The sequence below is a fragment of the Schistocerca piceifrons genome, chromosome 7 (genome assembly GCF_021461385.2).
Source record: "Schistocerca piceifrons isolate TAMUIC-IGC-003096 chromosome 7, iqSchPice1.1, whole genome shotgun sequence".
Lineage (NCBI taxonomy): Eukaryota > Metazoa > Arthropoda > Insecta > Orthoptera > Acrididae > Schistocerca > Schistocerca piceifrons.
Window position 1 is genome coordinate 243,005,719 of NC_060144.1, and position 24,726 is coordinate 243,030,444.

A 24,726-nucleotide genomic window follows, 5' to 3' on the forward strand; every position below is an offset into this window, starting at 1 on the left:
AATTTGTATGTTAGACGCTAAACTTTAGGTCTCTCTTTCTGAATGGAGTACACAGCATACCTTAAAGCTGAGAGCTTGCGTAACGCTGTTGGTGACAAAATTGAGCTGCAAAATCGCGCAGAGAATTTTAACTGCGACAACTCTAACAGAATCATGCCTTGTCTCAAACTAACTGTTATCACAAGATTTGACTATAATCTTTGATGAAAAACAGATTCTCTTTAAGCTAAAATTGGTCTCTGTCAAACTTAATTGAATAAATAATCTGTGTTCTACACTACTGGGTTAACTTCATCGCACTAGATAGCCCCATGCAAATTTCTCTCGAAGTTACAGCCGGTATCTTTTTATAAAAGAGCTGCAAAATCTGTCTATGAGATACAAACAGGTGCTATGCATTCTCTGAAAACATTACTATCTTCTAGGTTCATAGATTTTTATAATGATCTGAAATAAATTGGAAATTAATTGACCCTTGGGATATAGGCGTTGACTCTGGGATAAATGAAGTCAGTAGCAATCTGATGTCATTTGACTTAATAATATTAAACGAAAATTCAATAACAACTGAGATTTCTTTGAAATCATGTAACTATACAACATGAATTACAAAAAATTCACGTATATAATATTTCCTTAAACAAAATTCGAAAATCTAATTCTTCAAATTATTTCTCTCAAACTGATCGATAAATCCGAACAAGAAAATGAAAAGCAAAATGATATCTGATTTTTCTGTCTGACAAAATCAAGAACGCGGCATTAGCAAATCGCCGCCGCAAATAAAACAAACTTAATCATTACCTGTCAGCCCTGTAGGCTTTTGTGCTGTACGTGTCCCTTAACGTTTCCACAACACTTTCATATCGGAAACAGGGGACTAGGGTTGTTTAGGAGTGTGGTAATCTCACGTACAGACGTATGACACAAGTGACACAAATCACATGACCACGTTCGAAGTCCGTGAGTTTCGTGGAGCGCCACATTCAGCTCTCTCGCGTTGTCTAATGAGGTCGCTAGCCCGCCCGGTTGGCCGTGCGGTCGAACGCACGACTTTCAGGATGGGAAGGAGTGCCGGGTCCCCGGCACGAATCTGCCTGGATTGAAAGGTGGCTACACTGAGTCACAGCGCCAGAGATTGAGCCAAAGATTATTATTTCGCCGCCTCCACTGGCAGCACTTGTTGAGAGGATGTCGAGAGCAGTACTAGTTCAGAGGATGTCGAGAGCAGTAGTAGTTCAGAGGTTGCCGTGGGAGTACTAGTTCAGAGGGCGTCGAGTGCAGTTGTTGTTCTGTTGGGCGAGAGAGTAGATGCTGTTCGGTTGGTGTAACGTATAGACGGAAGATGTTGCAATGATCAAAGTGTATTTTCGTCAATATATATTTAGGTAAAAAAAAAGTTAATTTCACATTTCTGTAATGACAATGCCTCTTGGTCACAGGTTCAGTCAACAAATAATCTGGCTCGTGTTCATGCATTAGACTTGTAATTCTAGTTTCTATGTGCAATTATAGTGTTTCTGATTTTTCAATTAGTTCATTGTAAATGGTGTTTAAAATATCCTGTCGTATTGAGGAAGAACCATGCCAGATAGATGTACGTTGAATCACACTACGACACACAGTACAGTTACACTTGTGCTTTGTTGTTTCGTAGCTTTTATAGTTGCAGGAGACTTAATTAATCAATTGGGTTATTTTTATTTTATGCACTCAGATTGCGTACTAATACTACTCAGGGCCAACTGTTTACAAGACTTCGTAACCGGACACGCAGCTATAAAATTATTGCTATTTAAATAAGCCCCCAAGCACGTGTCGACCGCTGCTTCTATTCGTCCTTTGAAATTCTTTTGACAGTAAAAATGGCAGACAGTAGTATTGTTGTAGTAATTTGTAGTTTAGTATTCGTAGTCTGTATTGCATGTGTAGATTTGGTAAATGAACATTTGCATTTGTCTTGTCATTTGTCTGCATTTTTTGCAGAATTTAATTTTTGATGTCTCGTATATGGGTTTGACAATTTTGTGCAATTGTGAAGGTTTTAATTGTTCGTTAATCGTGTTTGTCGGGAAGCATTTCGTGTGATGGTATTGTTGGTGATAAAGTGTTATATTGTGTGTAATTTTCGTAAAGTGACGAGTTTTGTATGTTTTGTAAATGATTACGCGATCGATGCAAAAGGTAAAAATGGTGGATAGTCAGAATGACAAAATTGTTAACATGGCGAACTCGCCAACACAGGAGAACAGTATGATGAATAATGAAGTGCAAAACAATTTAATGAGCCGGGAAAATAGTCCGAAACCAGTTCAAAATTATTCACAATCAAAAATTTCTCAGAATATGAGATTAATGATAGAGGATACTGGAATAGTATCGAACACAGATAGCTTGACAGCTATGACGAAGGAAGTTACTTTTACGTAAAATGTTAGGGGCGAAAAGAATTTCGAACCAGTTAATATGGAGCAGTTTATGACTGCAATATTAAATTTGGGATCACAAATAGGAAGAATTAAAACTGATATTGTAACAATGGAAACACGCTTAGACCCACGAATAGGGACATGTTTTAAAAACATGAAAGATGAATTAAAGAAGGAAATTAGAAAAGAAGTACAATCGATTTTGAATGCTCACAATAACAGATTAATTTAAATAGAAATTATAAAAAAGGAACAGGATAGAGAACAGGAAGAAAGAGATCCTGTGATAGTACAAAAATTTTCAGAGTTAAAATTACAACGTGCACACGATAAGGAAGAAATATTTGAAAGAATCGAGGAATCCGCAGAATAAGTCACCTAACGCAACAATATGACCAGTTAACTACTAAATGTGTCAATACTGAAACCCGAGTGGCGACACTTATGGACGACGTAAATAATCAGAGAGAGCAAATAGGTGACTTATCGGAAAAAGTTGATAAGATTTCAGATAAATTTATAAGTCTTAGTTTAAATGGGGACAGAGATTCAGATGATACAGCTCCATTGCCATCTGCAGAAACAGAAGAGTACCAGAATATAAATAAACATGTTGAAAATCAGGGAAAATTAAATGAACGCGTTAAAAGGGAATTTGAGGCGTTACGAAAGCAAGTTAAAAAAATCGAAATCGAAATCGTAGGAAAAGACAGTAGAAGAAATTCAGAATAACCGATAGCAGCGGATTCTGAAGAAAAGAATTTATTTCATTTACGAGATGCAACAAGAGAGCGCCAGGCGCGCGAACTTGACAACAATCGACATTCGGACTAGGACACACGCGGTAGGTCTTTGTCGCCACGAGGCGAAAACTTTGACTATAAACACTTTTTAACTGTTCGGAAATTTAAGATCTTTCGCAATTCTAAGAATGACATACATCCATGTTCATAGTTAGATCTATTTATGTACGCACTTCCACCAAATTGGCCACAAACTGGAATTTATGTGTGGATATCTAGAAAACGAACCGGCGACGCGCATGCGCGCACTTATTAGAGATTGTAATAATTTATGTGATTTTTATCATGCATTTCTATCGGCATATTGGTCCAAAAACACGCAAGAAAGAGTCAAACATAGTCTTATTATGCAGCATAATTTTAGACAGTCTGAGTTCCGCACGCCGGCAGAATACTTTGAGGACATAATTCGAAAGAATCAATTCCTTTCCAACCCTTATAGCCCGACTGAATTAATTCGCATTTGTTTAACTAAGCTACCACAATCGATAAGACACATTGTATTAGCCGGAAGATGTAAAGACGACATTGAAACTTTTAAGACTTTGCTACAAAAACTTTGATTAGAAGAAGGGATCGGTTGGTAGGACATGTTCTGAGGCATCAAGGGATCTCCAATTTAGTATTGGAGGGTAGCGTGGAGGGTAAAAATCTTAAAGGGAGACCAAGAGATGAATACACCAAGCAGATTCAGAAGGATGTAGGTTGCAGTAGGTACTGGGAGATGAAGCAGCTTGCAAAGGATAGAGTAGCATGGAGAGCTGCATCAAACCAGTCTCAGGACTGAAGACCACAACACCAACAACAAGAACTTGAGTATGACAACGACGACGGAACTTCTTGTAATTTTTTCAGTAACGGTAATCACAATAGATTTTCAGAGAAAAGGGATCATGATCGGAACGGAGGTTATAGCGGTAATTTTGAAAATCACAGACGAAACAGACAGGGAAATAGATACCAGCCTTATGAGAATAACAGACGTTCTAACAGAAATTACACAGACAATTACAATAACGGAAGTTCCTACCGGAATGATCAATCATACGGAAACAGTAATCTGTATCATCAAGACAGAAATGATTCGTACAATAATAGAAATTCTTACTACAGAAATAACCAGAGTGGTAGATATAACAATAATTTCAGAAGTGATAGTCGAAATTACACAAGAAGTAGTCACGCAGATAGCCATGAAAATAGAAATTTTAATAACAGACACAACCAAGAATTGACATGTAACAGACAGGAGGGACCTAATTGGCATCCTCCACGTGACAGAAACTCAGAAAGACAAGTGCAAATCGTAGAAATTGATCCGCGAAATGACGTGAATAATCAAAGACGTGACGCAAACAATCGACAATGACTTATAGGTTCGGCTTCTGGCAGCAAGGTAGACCGTTCAGAAAGTAATGGCGCTACGACTTTACACTTTGTACGCTTGGAAGACATGAGAGATATTTTTCTAGACGAAAAGGAAAATAATGTAGACACATTTTTACATCCTGTTATTGAAGTATGGGTGAGTAAGAATAAATTCACTGCAGTTTTAGATTCTGGGAGCCCATTGAATGTTATTAGTGAATCAGTTTTTGTATATGTGTAAGAACTATTGCTTGTCCTGTGTTACCTGTTTCTAAAACTACAACGCAAGGAGCTACTTCTGGAAAAAGTGTGGAAGTCAAACAACGGACCAACTTAAATTTCATTTGTCTAGGATATCAATTTTCTGCTAATTTTATTATTGTTCCATTACTCAGTAAACAAATTATATTAGGTATGGAGTTTCTTAACACACATAAGGCAATTTTAAACTTTATGGAAGGAAGTGTGAACATGATTGTTGCCGGAGTGCCGAAATGTTTGAAATTTTTCGAGTGTGTAACGAAATCTGAATCAGGCACAAATTGTTTAAGGTTTCTTACTTCTGATGTTTTCGCTGAGTATTATGACGACAATGTGTTTATTCATGACAACGACAATAGATACAGAGACGCGATGGATGATATAATTAATAGTGAAGAGATAACTAATGAAAAGGTTAAGAAAGCTGAAGTGCCAGATGACGTTGCGAGAGAAGAACTGCACAAAATTTTGACTTCACATGCTACAGTGTTTAGTCATCACACAGGAACTATACAAGGCTTACAATATTTATTTAAAGTAAAAGAACATACACCATTTCGGGGGAGAACGTACGCCATTCCTTTGGCTTATACAGACAAGGTTAAGAGTGAACTTCAATGCATGTTAGATCAAGGCATTATTGAGCTAGCAGTCAGTCCTAATACCAGCCCATTACATGTCGTTCTTAAAAAGGATGGGTCAATTCGTTTGGTTCTGGATTCCAGACAGATAAATAATATAATCATTCCTGAAACTGACCGTCCACAAAATTTATATGAACTTCTTCAACATTTCCATTGAATTAAAGTTTTATCCACAATTGATATGCGCTCAAGTTTTTAGCAAATAGAACTCCACCCTTATTGTAGAAAATACACAGCTTTTTTGGCCTTTGGTAATTGTTATCAATTTCTGAAATTACCGTTTGGACGTACTGTATCTTCAGCAGCATTCATTCTTGGGTTAAACGAAATTTTACCTGTTTATCTTCGTGACAATATTACTTCATATGTTGACGATATTCTTATTGCTAAACGTTCTTGGAGTGAGCATAACAAAATTTTGTATTCATTATTACGTATTTTTGCAAGAGTTGGCATTACAGTGAACTTGGAAGAATCTGAATTTGGTTGTTCTCAGGTGAAATTTCTTTTTCATATTGTTTCTACAAAAGGTATTCTTCCTGATCCAGAGAAACTAGACGCTATTCGTAATTATGCCGTTCCTTCTACAAAACGTGATGTTCGTAGTTTCCTTGGTGTCACCTCGTTTATGTGAACTTTCTCGACAGAATTCAAATTGGTGTTGGGATGAGGAAGCTCAATTAGAATTTGAACAACTTCGTGATGCTTTAGTTGCTGCTCCACTTCTTTCACTCCCTGATTTATATAAAGATCTTTGGCGTCGGACTCATCATACAAAGGCCTAGGTGCAAACTTATTTCAAGGAATAGAAGGAAACGGCGTTGTGGTACAGAAAACTATTACATTTGGAAGTCGTGTTCTCTCTAAGCCAGAAAAGAATTATTCGATTACGGAACTTGAAGACTTGGCTGTTGTTTGGGCTTTCAAAAAATTTCGCATATTTTTGTATGGCAGACATACTAAGGTTTACACCGATCATCGAGCTCTGGAATTTCTTATGTCAGCAAAATTAACACATGGAAGGTTGTCACGATGGGCGCTGTATCGACAGGCATTTGAATTTAGTATTGTTTATATACAGGGTTCTTCAAATATTATTGCTGATGCTTTATCACGTGTACCTATGGCTTTGAAACAAAGTGCTAAGGAGGACTGCAAAGAAAACAATTATTGTTTGATGTATATTCAAGGTGTTGCGTTTGAAAATTTTATTTCGTCTTCACGCCAGGCCATCGCTAAGGAGCAAAACATGGATCAAATCTGGAAGGGCATTAAGGAGAAGTGGAGGAGAAAGGAAAGTGTGGCGATTAGACAGCATTATTTAGCTCGCAATGATATTCTCTTTAAACGAAAATAGGTTGACATCTCTGTTTGGTTGGTTTGCATCCCTTATGAGTGGGTTAATAAATTGATTTGGTATACACATTTCAGTTATGCACACTTTGCACCCAGAAAATGCTTTCATAAATTACGAGAAAATTGCTACTTCAGTAGTATGGAAAAACGTATTCGATTTGTTCTTGCCAAATGCAAATTATGTCAAAAGGCTAAGCCGCCAACTATTTCTCACAGAGCACCATTGTTTCCTATCATTCCAGCGAAATTAAAGGACATGGCTGCAGTCGATTTGTTCGGTCCAGTGGTTCGTTCTACTAATGGTTTTGCGTATATTTTGGTAGCAGTGGAAATGACATCAAAATATGTGTGTTTTACACCTTTACGTAAAGCAACAGCTCGTTCATTATCTAATGCTTTCATCAAACATTCTCTTAAAGAAGTGGATCATGTTGATAAAGTTATATCAGATAATTGATCACAGTTTCGCTCTAAAATTTGGCTTAGTACTCTACGGCGTCGTAAGATTAAACCAATTTTCATTTCACATTTTCACCCTCATTCTAAGGCTTCAAAGAGATAGATGAAGGAAATCAATAAATTGTGTTGCCTTTATTGTCATCATAATCACAGAACGTGAGATCAATATCTTCATATTTTTTAAAGATTCTGAAAGAACTCCCTAATGATTCAACTCCTTTACCGCCTATATTGATATTAAAAAATAAAGCACCGACAAATCGCATTTTTGAAATAGTTCCCTTTCCGCCTACACGGAAACTGCGGCATTCTGAGGTTGTGAGCCTGGCTCTGAAAAATATTGCATCTGCGGCTGCTAGAAGAGAGAAATCAGCTAAACGTCCTGGTAGTTTAAAAACTTTGTCAGTTGGTCAAAAGGTGTTAATTAAGTCTCATCGTTTGTCTCACAAAGGAAAAGGGTTGTGTCGCAAATTTTTTCTGCTTTATAACGTCCATATAGAGTTCACACAATTATTCATGATAACACTGTCGAAGTAGAAACTCTTAAATCACGGCGCTCCAAGGGAATACATTAAACGTTAAAATTTTTATGGAATGACATACTTTAGAGAAATTAACAGTTACACGTAAACACGCAGAGAATACAAGGATACCACGCCTTGTTTTGGTGGCGGCACATACTCAAAGCAACAGTAAATCTGCGCGCCGCACTAGGTAGTCGTTGACCGCAAACAATTACATCACGCTTTCGTACAGCTGATCGAGCACTTAGTGCGAATGCACTGACAGCCGTAAACAAATACGCAGTCTAATTTCTCCGATTAAATTCAGTATAAAGCTATAGTGACTTGATAACTTATGTTATTAACGTTCAGTTTTTTCCAGGATAGAGTTGTATAAAACATTTAAGAACTTCAGGTAAATTCTGTGCGTGTCCGACGTTAAGAGGACTTGCAATCGAGAAAATTTCAGGAAGAAGTAATTTCGAAGAAGTAAGTAATAAACTAAAAAGGTAACTATTATTTGAGTTTATTTTTCAGGTAACATATTTCTGCTTAGGTATGTACTATATACATAATTTGCTGCTCGCGGTTACGAGATTTATACTCTGTGTTAACTGATTTCGACAATGATTGATTGATGAACGGGGTTGTTACTTATGTATATTATGCATCTTTTGGCTGATCTGCTTTTTCATTGATGGCAGATTTTTTATTATGTGCCTGCTGTCCCTATTTATTTAAATTATAATTTTAACCTGATTACTTGTGCTGATATGGTTATGTATGTAAGTTACTCTTTGTGATTTATCTGCTTGCGCCTTCATGTTTGCTTATTAAGATTACTTATTAACATTTATTTGCTTATGCTGATATGATGCTAATAACCTATTTATTATGTAAGATATATATTTGCTGCTTTGGGTGTGGATTGCATATTTACACGTTTCTGTTTTGTTGTCATAACTGATCTTTAATTTGGCATATAGAAATGCTTATATACTGTGTATGAACATGGAGTTTAGGTTACACTATGGTATTAATTATAGTTTGTTCGCTTGGCAGAGCCTCATTGTAGGGATTGAGCTACATCCACTTGTTGACATTCTGTACCCTACTGGTATATTTACTCTACATCTACATCTACATTGATACTCCGCAAGCCACCCAACGGTGTGTGGCGGAGGGCACTTTACGTGCCACTGTCATTACCTCCCTTTCCTGTTCCAGTCGCGTATGGTTCGCGGGAAGAACGACTGTCTGAAAGCCTCCGTGTGCGCTCTAATCTCACTAATTTTACATTCGTGATCTCCTCGGGAGGTATAAGTAGGGGGAAGCAATATATTCGATACCTCATCCAGAAACGCACCCTCTCGAAACCTGGCGAGCAAGCTACACCGCGATGCAGAGCGCCTCTCTTGCAGAGTCTGCCACTTGAGTTTATTAAACATCTCCGTAACGCTATCACGGTTACCAAATAACCCTGTGACGAAACGCGCCGCTCTTCTTTGGATCTTCTCTATCTCCTCCGTCAGACCGATCGGGTACGGATCCCACACTGATGAGCAATACTCAAGTATAGGTCGAACGAGTGTTTTGTAAGCCACTTCCTTTGTTGATGGACTACATTTTCTAAGCACTCTCCCAATGAATCTAAACCTGGTACCCGCCTTACCAACAATTAATTTTATATGATCATTCCACTTCAAATCGTTCCGCACGCATACTCCCAGATATTTTACAGAAGTAACTGCTACCAGTGTTTGTTCCGCTAAAGGATCCTTCTTTCTATGTATTCGCAATACATTACATTTGTCTATGTTATGGGTCAGTTGCCACTCCCTGCACCAAGTGCCTATCCGCTGCAGATCTTCCTGCATTTCGCTACAATTTTCTAATGCTGCAACTTCTCTGTATACTACAGCATCATCCGCGAAAAGCCGCATGGAACTTCCGACACTATCTACTAAGTCATTTATATATATTGTGAAAAGCAATGGTCCCATAACACTCCCCTGTGGCACGCCAGAGGTTACTTTAACGTCTGTAGACGTCTCTCCATTGATAACAACATGCTGTGTTCTGTTTGCTAAAAACTCTTCAATCCAGCCACACAGCTGGTCTGATATTCCGTAGGCTCTTACTTTGTTTATCAGGCGACAGTGCGGAACTGTATCGAACGCCTTCCGGAAGTCAAGAAAAAGAGCATCTACCTGGGAGCCTGTATCTAATATTTTCTGGGTCTCATGAACAAATAAAGAGTTGGGTCTCACACGATCGCTGTTTCCGGAATCCATGTTGATTCCTACATAGTAGATTCTGGGTTTCCAGAAATGACATGAAACGCGAGCAAAAAACATGTTCTAAAATTCTACAAGAGATCGACGTAAGAGATATAGGTATATAGTTTTTCGCATCTGCTCGACGACCCTTCTTGAAGACTGGGACTATCTGTGCTCTTTTTCAATCATTTGGAACCCTCCGTTCCTCTAGAGACTTGCGGTACACGGCTGTTAGAAGGGGGGCAAGTTCTTTCGCGTACTCTGTGTAGAATCGAATTGGTATCCCGTCAGGTCCAGTGGACTTTCCTCTGTTGAGTGATTCCAGTTGCTTTTCTATTCCTTGGACACTTATTTCGATGTCAGCTATTTTTAGTTTGTGCGAGGATTTAGAGAAGGAACTGCAGTGCGGTCTTCCTCTGTGGAACAGCTTTGGAAAAAGGTGTTTAGTATTTCAGCTTTACGCTTGTCATCCTCTGTTTCAATGCCATCATCATCCCGCAGTGTCTGGATATGCTGTTTCGAGCCACTTACTGATTTAACGTAAGACCAGAACTTCCTAGGATTTTCTGTCAAGTCGGTACATAGAATTTCACTTTCGAATTCAATGAACGCTTCACGCATAGCCCTCCTTATGCTAACTTTGACATCGTTTAGCATCTGTTTGTCTGAGAGGTTTTGGCTGCGTTTAAACTTACATGTTTTGCTTGCGCTCAGTGCTTTATATTTTAAGATGAGAAAATGAACTGGTATACTTGTACGAACTATATTGGTACAAGAAACTTCATTGAAGTCACATGAGCTGAAGGTTTTATGGAAGCTGTATCAATTTATGCTAATAGAAAGGAAGCTAACGACATGATATACCAACATTAGCTTTAGACCATTGACAGTTATTACACTGATAGTTATTCAAACTGAAGACTGTTTCAGGTCATGTATGCATTTCTTTCATTTTATGATGGACAAGGTGACCAAATAATTCATAATGAGTAGAAGATTTGGCTCAGGTGGATTACACAGACGTTGTGTGTCGTCATTGTATCTTCGGGTTGCGTGGGATGATGAAGTTTGCACTAGGATTTTATCTGTACTTGTTCGAGGAGACTGACTAGAGGATAGAGTTGTTATGGAAGTGAAATGATATTGGTGATAAGGTTTATATGTATCGACGTATTGAAGAGCTATTATTGAAGTATTGAGATTGTGTGATGTTGGTGATTATTGGAGATTTGGTGGATAAGAGGTAAGGTAAATGATATTGATGATAAGGTTTACATGTATCGACGTATTGAAGAGGTATTATTGAAGTATTGAGATTATGTGGTGCTGATGATTATTGGAGTTTTGGTGGATAAGAGGTAAAGTAAGTGAGGAGCATATTTTCTTTTGTTGGTTTATATGGAACAAGAGGGATGAATATGACAGATTAGAACACCTCAGTGGAAGGAAGATTGTCTACACACACACTTTGTTAAATCAATAAGCGGTATATACTTTTTTTGGAGAGAGGAAGTATTTGCATATCTTGGCACACTGACAGTTGTTCAGCAACCGTACATTTTGATTTGGCTTGGCTAACATTGGTCTTGACGTGATGACTATGACGTAGACTAACTATTACTGATTAATATACACTGCTGTCACTACTACTTGATACACATGTTAAACGTCAAATTTTGACAGAATTGCATTTACACAGTTAACACTATTCAATTACACAATAGTACTTAATATGTGGATGAAAGATGAGTGAGTGTGTTTTGTGTGTTTTCCTTTCCTAATCCCAAATAATTGGTACCGACCTACCTCCTAAATATTATTTTACTTGTTTGCTGTGGCTTGCATTGATGCCCATAAATATTATAGGTTTACTGATATTTGTGTATTTGTATTAGTAAATATAACGATTATCTCATATCATTTGTGTGTTTATTATAATTTGTTTAGTGTAAGAGCATTGATAATAATTATGTGGAAGCAATTGTGAGTGCTTTCAAACTGTTGTCCATGCTTATACCTATTAACATTGGTGGGTGCCACATCGAAATGTTTAATTTATGCTGAGGAACTCTGATGAACTGTGTAACTGTTGCTGGTGAATATTATGGACTGTTACGTGCACCTGTTCAACATTACTGGGTGCCACTGATGTAACTACTTCTACTGAAATGATGTCACTTGCTGTCTGCACCTGTTCCACATTACTGGGTGCTGCTGATGGAACTGCTGCTACAGAGATGATATCACTTGGTGCTGTCTGCACCTGTTGACCATTGCTGGATGCCACTGTTGAAGCTGTTCAAATACTGCTGATGAAATGTTATGGGACTGGTATTTCCACATGTTGTCCATTGCTGGGTGCCACTGTTGGAAATGTCAACTACTCTGGGGAGTGCTAATTGTTTATTGAACTAATGAAAAGATTTTATGTGAATATTTGTATAAACTGATTTTTTGTGTATTTACTGTTTATGAAATGTTATGAGACTCTTACCTGCACCTATTTGTCATTACTGGTGCCATTGTTTGAACTGTTTACCCACTATGACAAATGATACTTGTTTAAACCGTTATGTAATATCACATGTATGCATGCATTTGTATTCCTTATTGTATTTTATATATTTGGTTATTGAAGGGTCAGTGCAAAGCCAAAATTTATTTACTTATGTGATATTTACTTATTAATATCATCTTTTATTATTGTCTGTGTTTTTTGGACGAATTTGGTGGTATTTTCACCACCAATGTTGGCAAAAATACCATCAAATACTAGCCTGTGGAGGAGGCGCATATGAAATGCGGCTACTCTGAGTCACAGCGCCAGAGATTTCGCGAAAGATTATTATTCCGCCGCCTCCACTGACAGAACTTCTTGAGAGGATGTCGAGAGCAGTACTAGTTCAGAGGATGTCGAGAGCAGCAGTAGTTCAGAGGTTGCCGTGGGAGTACTAGTTCAGAGGATGTCGAGTGCAGTTGTTGTTCTGTTGGGCGATAGAGTAGATGCTGTTCGGTTGGTGTAATGTATAGATAGAAGTTGTTGCAATGATCACAGTGTATTTTTCGTCAGTATATATTTAGGTAAAAAAAATATTTCACAATTCTTTAATGACAATGCCTCTTGGTCACAGGTTCAGTCAACAAAGCATCTGGCTCGTGATCATGTATTAGACTTGTAATTCTGGTTTCTATGTGCAATAACAGAATTTCTGGTTTTTCAATTACTTCATTGTAAATGGTGTTTAAATTATTTTGTCGTATTGAGGAAGAACCATGCCAGATACATGTACGTTGAGTCACACTACCACACACAGAACAGTTACACTTTTGCTTTGTTGTTTCGTAGCTTTTATAGTTGCAGGGGACTTAATTAATCAATTGTGTTAACGGAAATTTCTTGTCTTTCTTTATTTTTATTTTATGCAGTCAGATTGCGTACTAATACTACTCAGGGCCAACCGGTTATGAGACTTCGTAACCGGACACACAGCTACTAAAATTATTGCATTCTAATTAAGCCCCCATGCAATATATATATATATATATATATATATATATATATATATATATATATATATATATATAGTTAAGGAAATATTACATCTTAAACTCTGCGATGCGTGAGAAACTGCCGTATCTTGCATTAAGTTGTCATTTAATACCTGTTTACTACAGAACGTTTTGCAGGCGGTAGCCACATACAGAACCGGCTGTACCAGCAAAATTATTTCATTATATGACACACAGTTCAGGAGTTACGACGTCAAATACACATAGCTGCGTGAAAATGAAACTGCAGGGCGAATTTCGCTAGAGATGCAGATTAAATATGTACGCAAATACATGTGAAATATGTTAAATACCTGTGAAATATGTTTGACATGTACGTATGCTGGCAGATTCACGGTTGTAAGGATTATCATAAGCCCCTGGAACGATTTCAACCGCACAATCGTTACGATATGGAAAGAAAAACTGTGAGGGTATGATACACCAGCCTTCTAATTGAGTCAGAATGGTAAGGAGGGGAGAGAAGAGGGCAGAGATAGTGGAGACGAGGATTTGAGCAGAGAAAGGGAAGAGGAGGTGCTCCAATGGAGGAAGAGACAGGCAGAGAGGGTGGGACAAGGAGATGAAAGGTGAGAGTGTGCGTGTGGGGGGGGGGGGGGCGAGAGGGTATGGACATAGAAAGGTAAGTGTAAGAGACAGAAGAGTATGGACAGTCATGGAGGTCAAGGAGAGAGAGAGTGAGGGGAGGAGGAGGAGTCAAAGAGATGAGGAGGTGATGGAATTAGAGGTGGAGGAGAAGATGGACCGAGTGGGACGAGTAGAGTGGCAGAGGGCCGAGAAAAAAATGGATGAAGAGCGGGGTGGGAGTGGGGTGGCCAGAAGCAGCTGAACAGAGACAGGAGTAGTAGGAGATGGAAAGAAGATGGGGCAGGAGTAAGTGGATAGAGTGTGGTGAAGAATGTGGACAGAGAAGGAGTGGAGGTTATGGACATAGAGTGAATGAAGATGAGCTCACAAAAGAGGGAAGGAGTTTATTTTGATTCAGTCTTGTGTAAAACGTCCGGTCGGCTTCAATTTTTGCATACTTGTCTGCCAGGAATTGTTGGAATAAACGACAAGTGTTGAGAATGTTTCATTGACTGTGATAATTAAGCATAGAACTCCTTGGAAGTGGCCTTTTTGTTTTTTTTTTCTACGCCAGTTTCCGGCTAGATTTGTTTCACATTAAAATGATATTCGTCCACTCCATGCAGAAATATTAATGTATATTGGAGGTTCAAAATGGTTCAAATGGCTCTATGGGACTCAACTGCTGTGGTCATCAGTCCACTAGAATTTAGAACTACTTAAACGTAACCAACCTAAGGACAACACACACATCCATGCCCGAGGCAGGATTCGAACCTGCGACCGTAGCAGTCGCACGGTTCCGGACTGCGCGCCTAGAACCGCGAGACCACCGCTGCCGGCTGGATATTGGAGGGAATCATATGAACTACATGTCTCTGCAATGCATTTTAGTCCTCCTCTTTTTGTTGGTACAGTTATATCACACCTTGTGTTTTTGCTGTCCACAACTACAATGGTGACTTCGTCTATCTGATGTGCTGTAAATCGATTTTCATGTTCCCCATATGATCTTTTGTCGGCCCATATTATAACTTATATCTGAAGTCGTCCGGTCTAGCGCTGTTTTGAATATGTGAATCCGTTGATTGTACTCGTGTAAGAACGTATGTACGTCTTGGGCTACTTTTCACCTCAGTCCACTGCTACTTGTGCGTCTTTTATAAATTTCTATTTCTTTATTTTCGATTACATATACTTCCAGAACATTGCGGTCCTCGTTGGGCAATGGTAGTAATGATCTCATACTGTGATAGATCTGTTCTTGGACGTAGAGAAACGTAATAGATTTTATCTCTATGCATGCTTTCTGAAGTGACACCAAATCAAGTCATTTGGAAGCAGAAGTTCGACGCTTTTATATTTTGAAGAAAGTGTTTTGATTCTGGAATTTACCAGGTCATGTAATGTAAAATTCTTGTAGAGGTGCTTCCAGTGGTGTTGATCGAATTTTTCCGTTTATACAAGGGAATCCTGGTGTTTCTCTATTAAATTCTTTCGCGTTGCAGTTCTGGCAGATGTTACCATATTTTCGATTATGTGGTTTTTGGGTTTTTTTATATTCATTCAGTACCCATGGTATTACGAGCAAGATGACTTATTTGGCGCAAATTCTTCCAATCTCCGACCATCTAGCCAAGAGTATACAACAAGTGTTATGTTGGTTTCTTTTTAGGGGGCACATTTTCAAAGTTCAATTCGATACCTTAACCTTACCTTCGTTCAAAGGTGGTCTTAACCTCATTAACGTACACAAAAAATGTGTCACCCTGCTCCTAAATCGCATCAGGAAGGAGTTCCGTACCCGGAGGACCAGTATCATCTCAAACCTCATTCAGCGGTGGAAGCCTCATAGCCTTGACCCACCCGTTAATATCGCCGGCATTCCACTTTCTTACCGACATGTGCGACTGTACTACATGGAAATGAGCTACATTCGACACAACATCGTCGATAACGGAAGCCTGACGAACACGAAGCTTTATGGCCTTCTCACGACAACAAACCACAGGAATCGTCTCGAAGAAAAACATCCACATACACATTGGAGTATAGTATGGCGGAATGTGCACAGCGACGTGTTACCGTCACGCGTCATAACCTACTGGTATCTAACAGTCAACGATAAAGTAGCAACGAATGAAAAGCTACATAAAATTGGCCTTCATCCAACGCCCAACTGTGACGCATGCGGAAGGGTCGATACGCTTCTTCATAGGTTCACGTGCGGACATGCAGAAGAAATTACTACATTTCTTCGTCAACGATTGTCGGTGATAGACCGTACGACGCCCTGTGGTGTAGATCTTTTAGAGATCATTCAGCCACAAAAACTGAGATATCCACGAGCAAAAAACAACGCTGCAACGTGGATCATGGGCCACAGAGCATCGTTTATTATGCAGAATAGGCATGCTACTTTCCTCGACTATTATTCTTACATAGAAATTGAACACTTTAAAATGAGACAACACTGTGACTACAGGAGGATATTTGGAAATATGCTGAACATCATAATTAACGGTTAAATGCTTCAAATACAATCTTTCGGATCGCAGAGGTTGCCAGTGACCTGTATGTAAGACTCCCGTTTGCTTCCTGGGACTTTAGCACTTGCCGCAATTTTACGATACTATTCAGATGCTCACCAATGCAGAAGGCATTTTTTCTTTCCCATTTTCGCTTTCACATTTCCCTTCTCTCGCAGAGCGAGCGGAGCAACCTTCCTTCAATTATGAAGTGATAGTCTTTTGTGCACCATAACAATTTCTGTTTACTACCTGGCCAAAAAAAAAAAAAAAAAAAAAAAAAAAAAAAAAAAAAAAAAAAAAAACCTCAAGAAGACGTTTCATTTCTCATATTGCGCTACGGCAGCCTAGCAATGATATACACTTTGTTCATTCTTTCTTATTACAAATTGGCGCAAATGTTAAAATAAATAAAAAAAAAAGATGGTAGAGCACTTGCCCGCGAAAGCTATAGGTCCCGAGTTCGAGTCTCGGTCGGGCACACAGTTTTAATCTGCCAGGAAGTTTCATATCAGCGCACAAAAAAAAAAAAAAAAATGGTCTAGGGGTAGTGTCTTTGATTCATAATCAAAATGTCTTCGGTCCGGGGTTCGATCCCCGCCACTGCCTAAATTTTGATAAATAATCCGCATTGGCGGCCGAAGACTTCCGGCATAAGAAGTCAGCCTCATTCTGCCAACGGCCTTGTCAAAGAGGGCGGAGGAGCGGATAGAGGTTCAGGGCATTCTCTTGTCCTACTGGTGGGAAATTGCCCCTAAAGGCAATGAGCAATTATCAACGACATGAGGATGCAGAAGGCAATGGGTGCCACTGCATTAAGGACACGTAACATGTATCCACAGGACATGTGGCCTGTATTTGAAGAAGTGTCATGATGATCTCTCCAATGGCGAAAGATTCCGGAATAGTCCCCCATTCGGATCTCCGGGAGGGGACTGCCAAGGGGGAGGTTACCATGAGAAAAAGATTGAATAATCTGCGAAAGGATAACGTTCTACGAGTCGGGGCGTGGAATGTCAGAAGCTTGAACGCGGTAGGGAAACTAGAAAATCTGAAAAGGGAAATCCAAAGGCTCAATCTAGATATAGTAGGGGTCAGTGAAGTGAAGTGGAAGGAAGCCAAGGATTTCTAGTCAGATGAGTATCGGGTAATATCAACAGCAGCAGAAAATGGTATAACATTTGTAGGATTCGTTACGAATAGGAAGGTAGGTGTGTTACTGTGAACAGTTCAGTGACCGGGTTGTTCTAATCAGAATCGACAGCAGACCAACACCGACAACGATAGTTCAGGTATACATGCCGACGTCGCAAGCTGAAGATGAACAGATAGAGAAAGTGTATGAAGATATTGAAAGGCTAATGCAGTATGTAAAGGGGGACGAAAATCTAATAGTCATGGGCGACTGGAATGCAGTTATAGGGGAAGGAGTAGAAGAAAAGGTTACAGGAGAATATGGGCTTGGGACAAGGAATGAAAGAGGAGAAAGACTAATTGAGTTCTGTAACAAGTTTCAGCTAGCAATAGCGAATACCCTGTTCAAGAATCGCAAGAGGAGGAGGTATACTTGGAAAAGGCCGGGAGATACGGGAAGATTTCAATTAGATTACATCATGGTCAGACAGAGATTCCGAAATCGTATACCGGATTGTAAGGCGTACCTAGGAGCAGATATAGATTCAGATCACTATATAGTAGTGATGAAGAGTAGGCTGAAGTTCAAGACATTAGTCAGGAAGAATCAATACGCAAAGAAACGGGCTACGGACGTACTAAGGAATGACGAGACACGTTTGAAGTTCTCTAACGCTATAGATACAGCAATAAGGAATAGCGCAGTAGGCAGTACAGTTGAAGGGGAATGGACATCTCTAAAAAGGGCCATCACAGAAGTTGGGAAGGAAAACATAGGTACAAAGAAGGTAGCTGCGAAGAAACCATTGGTAACAGACGAAGTACTTCAGCTAATTGGTGAAAGGAGGAAATACAAACATGTTCCAGGAAAATCGGGAATACAGAAATACAAGTCGCTGAGGAATGAAATAAATAGGAAGTGCAGAGAAGCTAAGACGAAATGGCTGCAGGAAAAATGTGAAGACATCGAAAAAGATTTGATTGTCGGAAGGACACTCAGCATACAGGAAAGTCAAAACAACCTTTGGTGACATTAAAAGCAACGGTGGTAGCATTAAGAGTGCAACGGGAATTCCACTGTTAAATGCAAAGGAGAGAGCAGATGGGTGGAAAGAATACATTGAAAGCCTGTATGAGGGCGAAGATTTGTCTGATGTGATAGAAGAAAAAACAGGAGGCGATGTAGAAGAGATAGGGGATGCAGTATTATAATCGGAATTTAAAAGAGCTTTCGAGGACTTACGGTCAAATAAGGCAGAAGGGATAGACAACATTCCATCAGATTTTCTAAAATCATTGGGGGAAGTAGCAACAAAACGACTATTCACGTTGGTGTGTAGAATATATGAGTCTGTCGATATACCATCTGACTTTCGGAAAAGCATCGTGCACACAATTCCGAAGACGGCAAGAGCTGACAAGTGCGAGAATTATCGCACAATCAGCTTAACAGCTCATGCATCGAAGCTGCTTACAAGAATAATATACAGAAGAATGGAAAAGAAAATTGAGAATTCGCTAGGTGACGATCAGTTTGGCTTTAGGAAAAGTAAAGGGACGAGAGAGGCAATTCTGACGTTACGGCTAATAATGGAAGCAAGGCTAAAGAAAAATCAAGACACTTTCATAGGATTTGTCGACCTGGAAAAAGCGTTCGACAATATAAAATGGTGCAAGCTGTTCGAGATTCTGAAAGAAGTAGGGGTAAGCTATAGGGAGAGACGGGTCGTATACAATATGTACAAAAACCAAGAGGGAATAATAAGAGTGGACGATCAAAAACGAAGTGCTCGTATTAAGAAGGGTGTAAGACAGGGCTGTAGCCTTTCGCCCCTACTCTTCAATCTGTACATCGAGGAAGCAATGATGGAAATAAAAGAAAGATTCAGAAGTGGAATTAAAATACAAGGTGAAAGCATATCAATGATACGATTCGCTGATGACATTGCTCTTCTGAGTGAAAGTGAAGAAGAATTAAATGATCTGCTGAACGGAATGAACAGTCTAATGAGTACACAGTACGGTTTGAGAGTAAATCGGAGAATGTAGAATATGAGAAGTAGTAGAAATGAGAACAGCGAGAAACTTAACATCAGGATTGATGGTCACGAAGTCAATGAAGTTAAAGAATTCTGCTACCTAGGCAGTAAAATAACCAGTGGCGGACGGAGCAAGGAGCACATCAAAAGCAGACTCGCTATGGCAAAAAAGGCATTTCTGGCCAAGAGAAGTCTACTAATATCAAATACCGGCCTTAATTTGAGGAAGAAATTTCTGAGGATGTACGTCTGGAGTACAGCATTGTATGGTAGTGAAACATGGACTGTGGGAAAATCGGAACAGAAGAGAATCGAAGCATTTGAGATGTGGTGCTATAGACGAATGTTGAAAATTAGGTGGACTGATAAGGTAAGGAATGAGGAGGTTCTACGCAGAATCGGAGAGGAAAGGAATATGTGGAAAACACTGATAAGGGGAAGGGACGGGATGAAAGGACATCCGCTAAGACATGAGGGAATGACTTCCATGGTACTAGAGGGAACTGTAGAGGGCAAAAACTGTAGAGGAAGACAGAGATTGGAATATGTGAAGCAAATAACTGAGGGCGTAGGTTGCAAGTGCTACTCTGAGATGAAGAGGTTAGCACAGGAAAGGAATTCGTGGCGGGCCGCATCAAACCAGTCAGTAGACTGAAGACCAAAAAAAAAAAAAAAATTCTGTCGTCGGATCGTAGTGGAATGCTTCATTGGTTAGGTTGCACTGTGTACTTGTCCCCGTCTCCGCTTCTCGTAGGTTGATATTTTCATGGCTGGCTAGATTTCGCAATTTTTTATTATAATATTGTGTCGCAATTCTTGATTCTTCAATCCGTTCATTTCACTCTTCTTCAGTTCCTCTGCTTCTGACGGTGCTCATTTTCGTTCGTTGGGAACTTAAAACGCGCTTCGTGTTCTTCGTCTAATTTGTTTTTTCACCGTTCTTTTTGTTTTCGTCGTTTTGGTTCAGAACTGGCAAGACCTCCTCCTCTTTTACGTTTGGGTATTGCCTAAAATACAAAACGGATCAAATCAACTTTCCATTAACAAATACTCTAAGTACACTTTACACACTTCTCACACCTTATTTTCGATTTATAGTCAGGCACTGCAACACTTTGACTACCCACACTTCACTGTTTGTTTTTACTCATCCACTGAGTAACGTTTTCATTTCCTTTCTTCTTCACTCATAAGATACTGACGTCCGAACCCACGACGGGTCTTGCTTTATACGCTCCTACAAATTGGTAACCCCACCAGTAGCGAATTCCAGAATACACCTAAAGCGTTTCGAATGGTTCACAATGTTCCAGACATTCCACAATATTGGAGAGGTTTCTAAAATGTTTAATTGACACCACAAACAGTTGTCAAGCCACAGCTACTAAAACAATGAAAATTTTAAAAGGTTACATAACTGAGTCGTTATTTTGAAATGTAATCACAAATCTGGAAAACCGCTTTAAAGATTGCAGCCACACTTCTTTCAAGTATTACGAAAAATACACTAAAACCAGTAAACTGAAACAAAGGCAGCAGAAACGGATCACAGGACGTCACTCCACATTTTGGTTGACCAGTCATTTCACACCTTAATGCAGAGTGGATGAGAACTGAATCGGGATGAAAGATATTATGTGCTTTCGCATTATGTCCTGCAGTGATGCTACATCATTTTTCAAACAAAAGCTCACACGTTGTAACGTTATAACGTGCAGCAAGCCCAAAAGTAGATCACAGCACGCAGCCGTGCTGTATCCTGCTAATGAAGTGTTAAGATACGACGTGTGAGTGTCAAACAAACATTTTAAATTTCATTCAGTCACGCTCCTTGATGACAGTCATGTCAAAATACAAAAACATTCGAGAACGTTCCACAGTGATCTGGGACATTCCGGGATGTTCCCGAAGATTCTGGAACCATTCCGAATGATCCAGACTGTTCCCGATTATTCCACAACATCCCGTGATTGTTGTGGAATGATCTCGAATGCTCTCTAATGTTCTGGAATATTCTAGAAATTTCTAGAGGGTGCAACTTCCCAGCCCATATATCTTAAAAAGCACGCCATCCTTGTAAGAAAGGAAACATTCTGCAAATGGGGGTGGGAGCGGGATAGAGGCTACCATACAATATAACGCCCTTGATCGTACCGGCGGGACACGTTCTTAGTTTTAGCGGCACGCACATTGTACACTTACTTTTATAATATACATTGATTACCAAAACTACCAGCTGGTCAGATATGGGGATTGCACCTTTAGACGATTCTACACATCGATAAACCCCTGATCCAACCCATTCTCTGTTATGCAAATATGACGTGAGCCTTTGCTCCTCCCTCCTTTTATCATTCCCTGCAGATCATCGAGTGGCAAAGAGTCTGATCAGCACCTCAGATCTGTTAACCCGTCTGTAGCCGAACCGTCTTCCAACTTATAAAATTCCCACCCTGTTCTTCCATCGTGAGCACTAGATTCAAGATGCCCGTTCGTTTTCCTCTCGTTCATTGATCCTAGTATTCTGCCGCGCCTATGACGCCACATTCTCCCAACACTCTCTTTTACCACGCTCTCCATATCCTCTGTAAATGCAATTATAATCGCCTTCCCTTTCGACCCTGATATCTGCCCTGGCGCACAACCGTGCTACCAATATTTCCTTGTCAGGGCGCCTTTCCTCACCACCGCCCTCCAAACACATCTGACAGCTAATTTCGGAACCACATCCCGCTTCATTCTCCCAAATCCTTTTCCAAACACCAACACACTTAATCCTGATCTACAAACGGTCCCAAATCAAAAGTTACCATTCTATGATGCTTATCTCCGTGACAGTCTACATCCATTCGTCTGTGTACCTATTTTAATCAGTCTACACACCGGACTTGTGTCTTTAACTATTCAACTGGTAGTTTGTCTTTTGTAACGTGTGACGCTTTAATTATTCATCTATATGTAGACAGTAACTGTTCTCTAAAGAACAGATACTGTTGATGACCGTGCAGCTTTTCCCTGGAATAAATTATGACTAACTAAAACCCTCAGCTGCCAACAGGTGGTATTGATATACCTCGATGTGGACAGCTGAAAATGTGTGCCCCGACCGGGACCAGAAACCGGGATCTCCTGCTTACATGGCTGTCGCTCAATCCATCTGAGCCACCGACGACACAGATGAATAGCGTGACTGCAGAGACTTATCCCTTGAAAGCTTCCTGTGAGACTCACATTCCCAACTGTCCTCAATTCTACATATGTAATGTACCTTATAGACATTTGCCCATCCACTCATTACTCGCGCACGCTACATTACATACGTAGAATTGTGAACAGTTGGGAATGTGAGTCTCACGGGAAGCGTGCAAGCGATAAGTCCCTGCAGTCGCGCTATTGATCTATGTCCTCGGTGGCTCAGATGGATAGAGCGTCTGCCATGTAAGCAGGAGATTCCGGGTTCGAGTCCCGGTCGGGGCACACATTTTCAGCTGTCACATCGAGGTATACCAACAACATCTGTCGGCAGCTTAGGGTTTCAGTTAGTAATCAATTACTCATCTATGTGTGTAAACTGCCGGGAAAAAAACATTTGTAACTAGGAAAGGTGACGTCGATTTTGATCTGATGACGGAATATGCTGCCTTAGGACAGTATACGTACTGGTGATGGTATCAATGTCGTCCGCCAACACACAGCGTAATGGCGTAGCTACCTGAGTGCCATGTGTATCTCTTCTTTAACAGCGAATGCTGCCAGCCAGAAAGCTCAGTGTGATACAAACGTGTGTAGCAAAGAGGCAACCACACCATGGAGACGCACACGTCCATTCTACAGCCAACAAAGCGAGCCTGAATGAGGTCAAATAGTGGTTTTCTGAGTGGCGGGCTGATCCATTCGGAGGATGACTGCACAAGTTGGACGTACTGCGTCACTTGTGCAACGATGCTGGTATTAGTAGTCACATAAATATTCTCATATCCGAAGACAAGTTTCTGGACGTTCTACACAGCACAGACGCCCGCGACGATCGTCGTATTGTAAGGGAGGTAGCGTCAGGTCGTACAGCTACCATAGCACAAATAAAAAGGCTGGTGAGCCCGTATGTGTCAACAGGAACTTTTGTGTACCGGTTATTAGCGGAGGGACTAGGGGCTCAAACGCCTCTAGTCAGTCTGCCACTCACGCCGCAACTTCGACGTGCACGGCTCGAGTGGTACCGCTAGGGGATCACTTATAAGATCCAATGGTGCATCGTTGCCTTCAGCGATGGAAGTACAGGGTGATTCAAAAAGAATACCACAACTTTAAAAATGTGTATTTAATGAAAGAAACATAATATAACCTTCTGTTATACATCATTACAAAGAGTATTTAAAAAGTTTTTTTTCACTCAAAAACAAGTTCAGAGATGTTCAATATGGCCCCCTCCAGACACTCGAGCAATATCAACCCGATACTCCAACTCGTTCCACACTCTCTGTAGCATATCAGGCGTAACAGTTTGGATAGCTGCGGTTATTTCTCGTTTCAAATCATCAATGGTGGTTGGGAGAGGTGGCCGAAACACCATATCCTTAACATACACCCATAAGAAAAAATCGCAGGGGGTAAGATCAGGGCTTCTTGGAGGCCAGTGATAAAGTGCTCTGTCATGGGCTGCCTGGCGGCCGATCCATCGCCTCAGGTAGTTGACGTTCAGGTAGTTACGGACTGATAAGTGCCAATGTGGTGGCGCTCCATCCTGCTGAAATATGAATTGTTGTGCTTCTTGTTCGAGCTGAGGGAA

The 24,726-nt window shown here is 40.1% G+C and overlaps 1 non-coding gene across 1 annotated transcript; it reads left to right on the forward strand.

Annotated features, from left to right (window-relative positions):
- The first annotated feature begins 23,343 nt into the window (after window positions 1-23,343).
- Trnat-ugu lies at window positions 23,344-23,417 on the forward strand. Its single transcript has one exon. It is a non-coding gene; the product is annotated as a tRNA-Thr (tRNA).
- The last annotated feature ends 1,309 nt before the right edge of the window (window positions 23,418-24,726 follow it).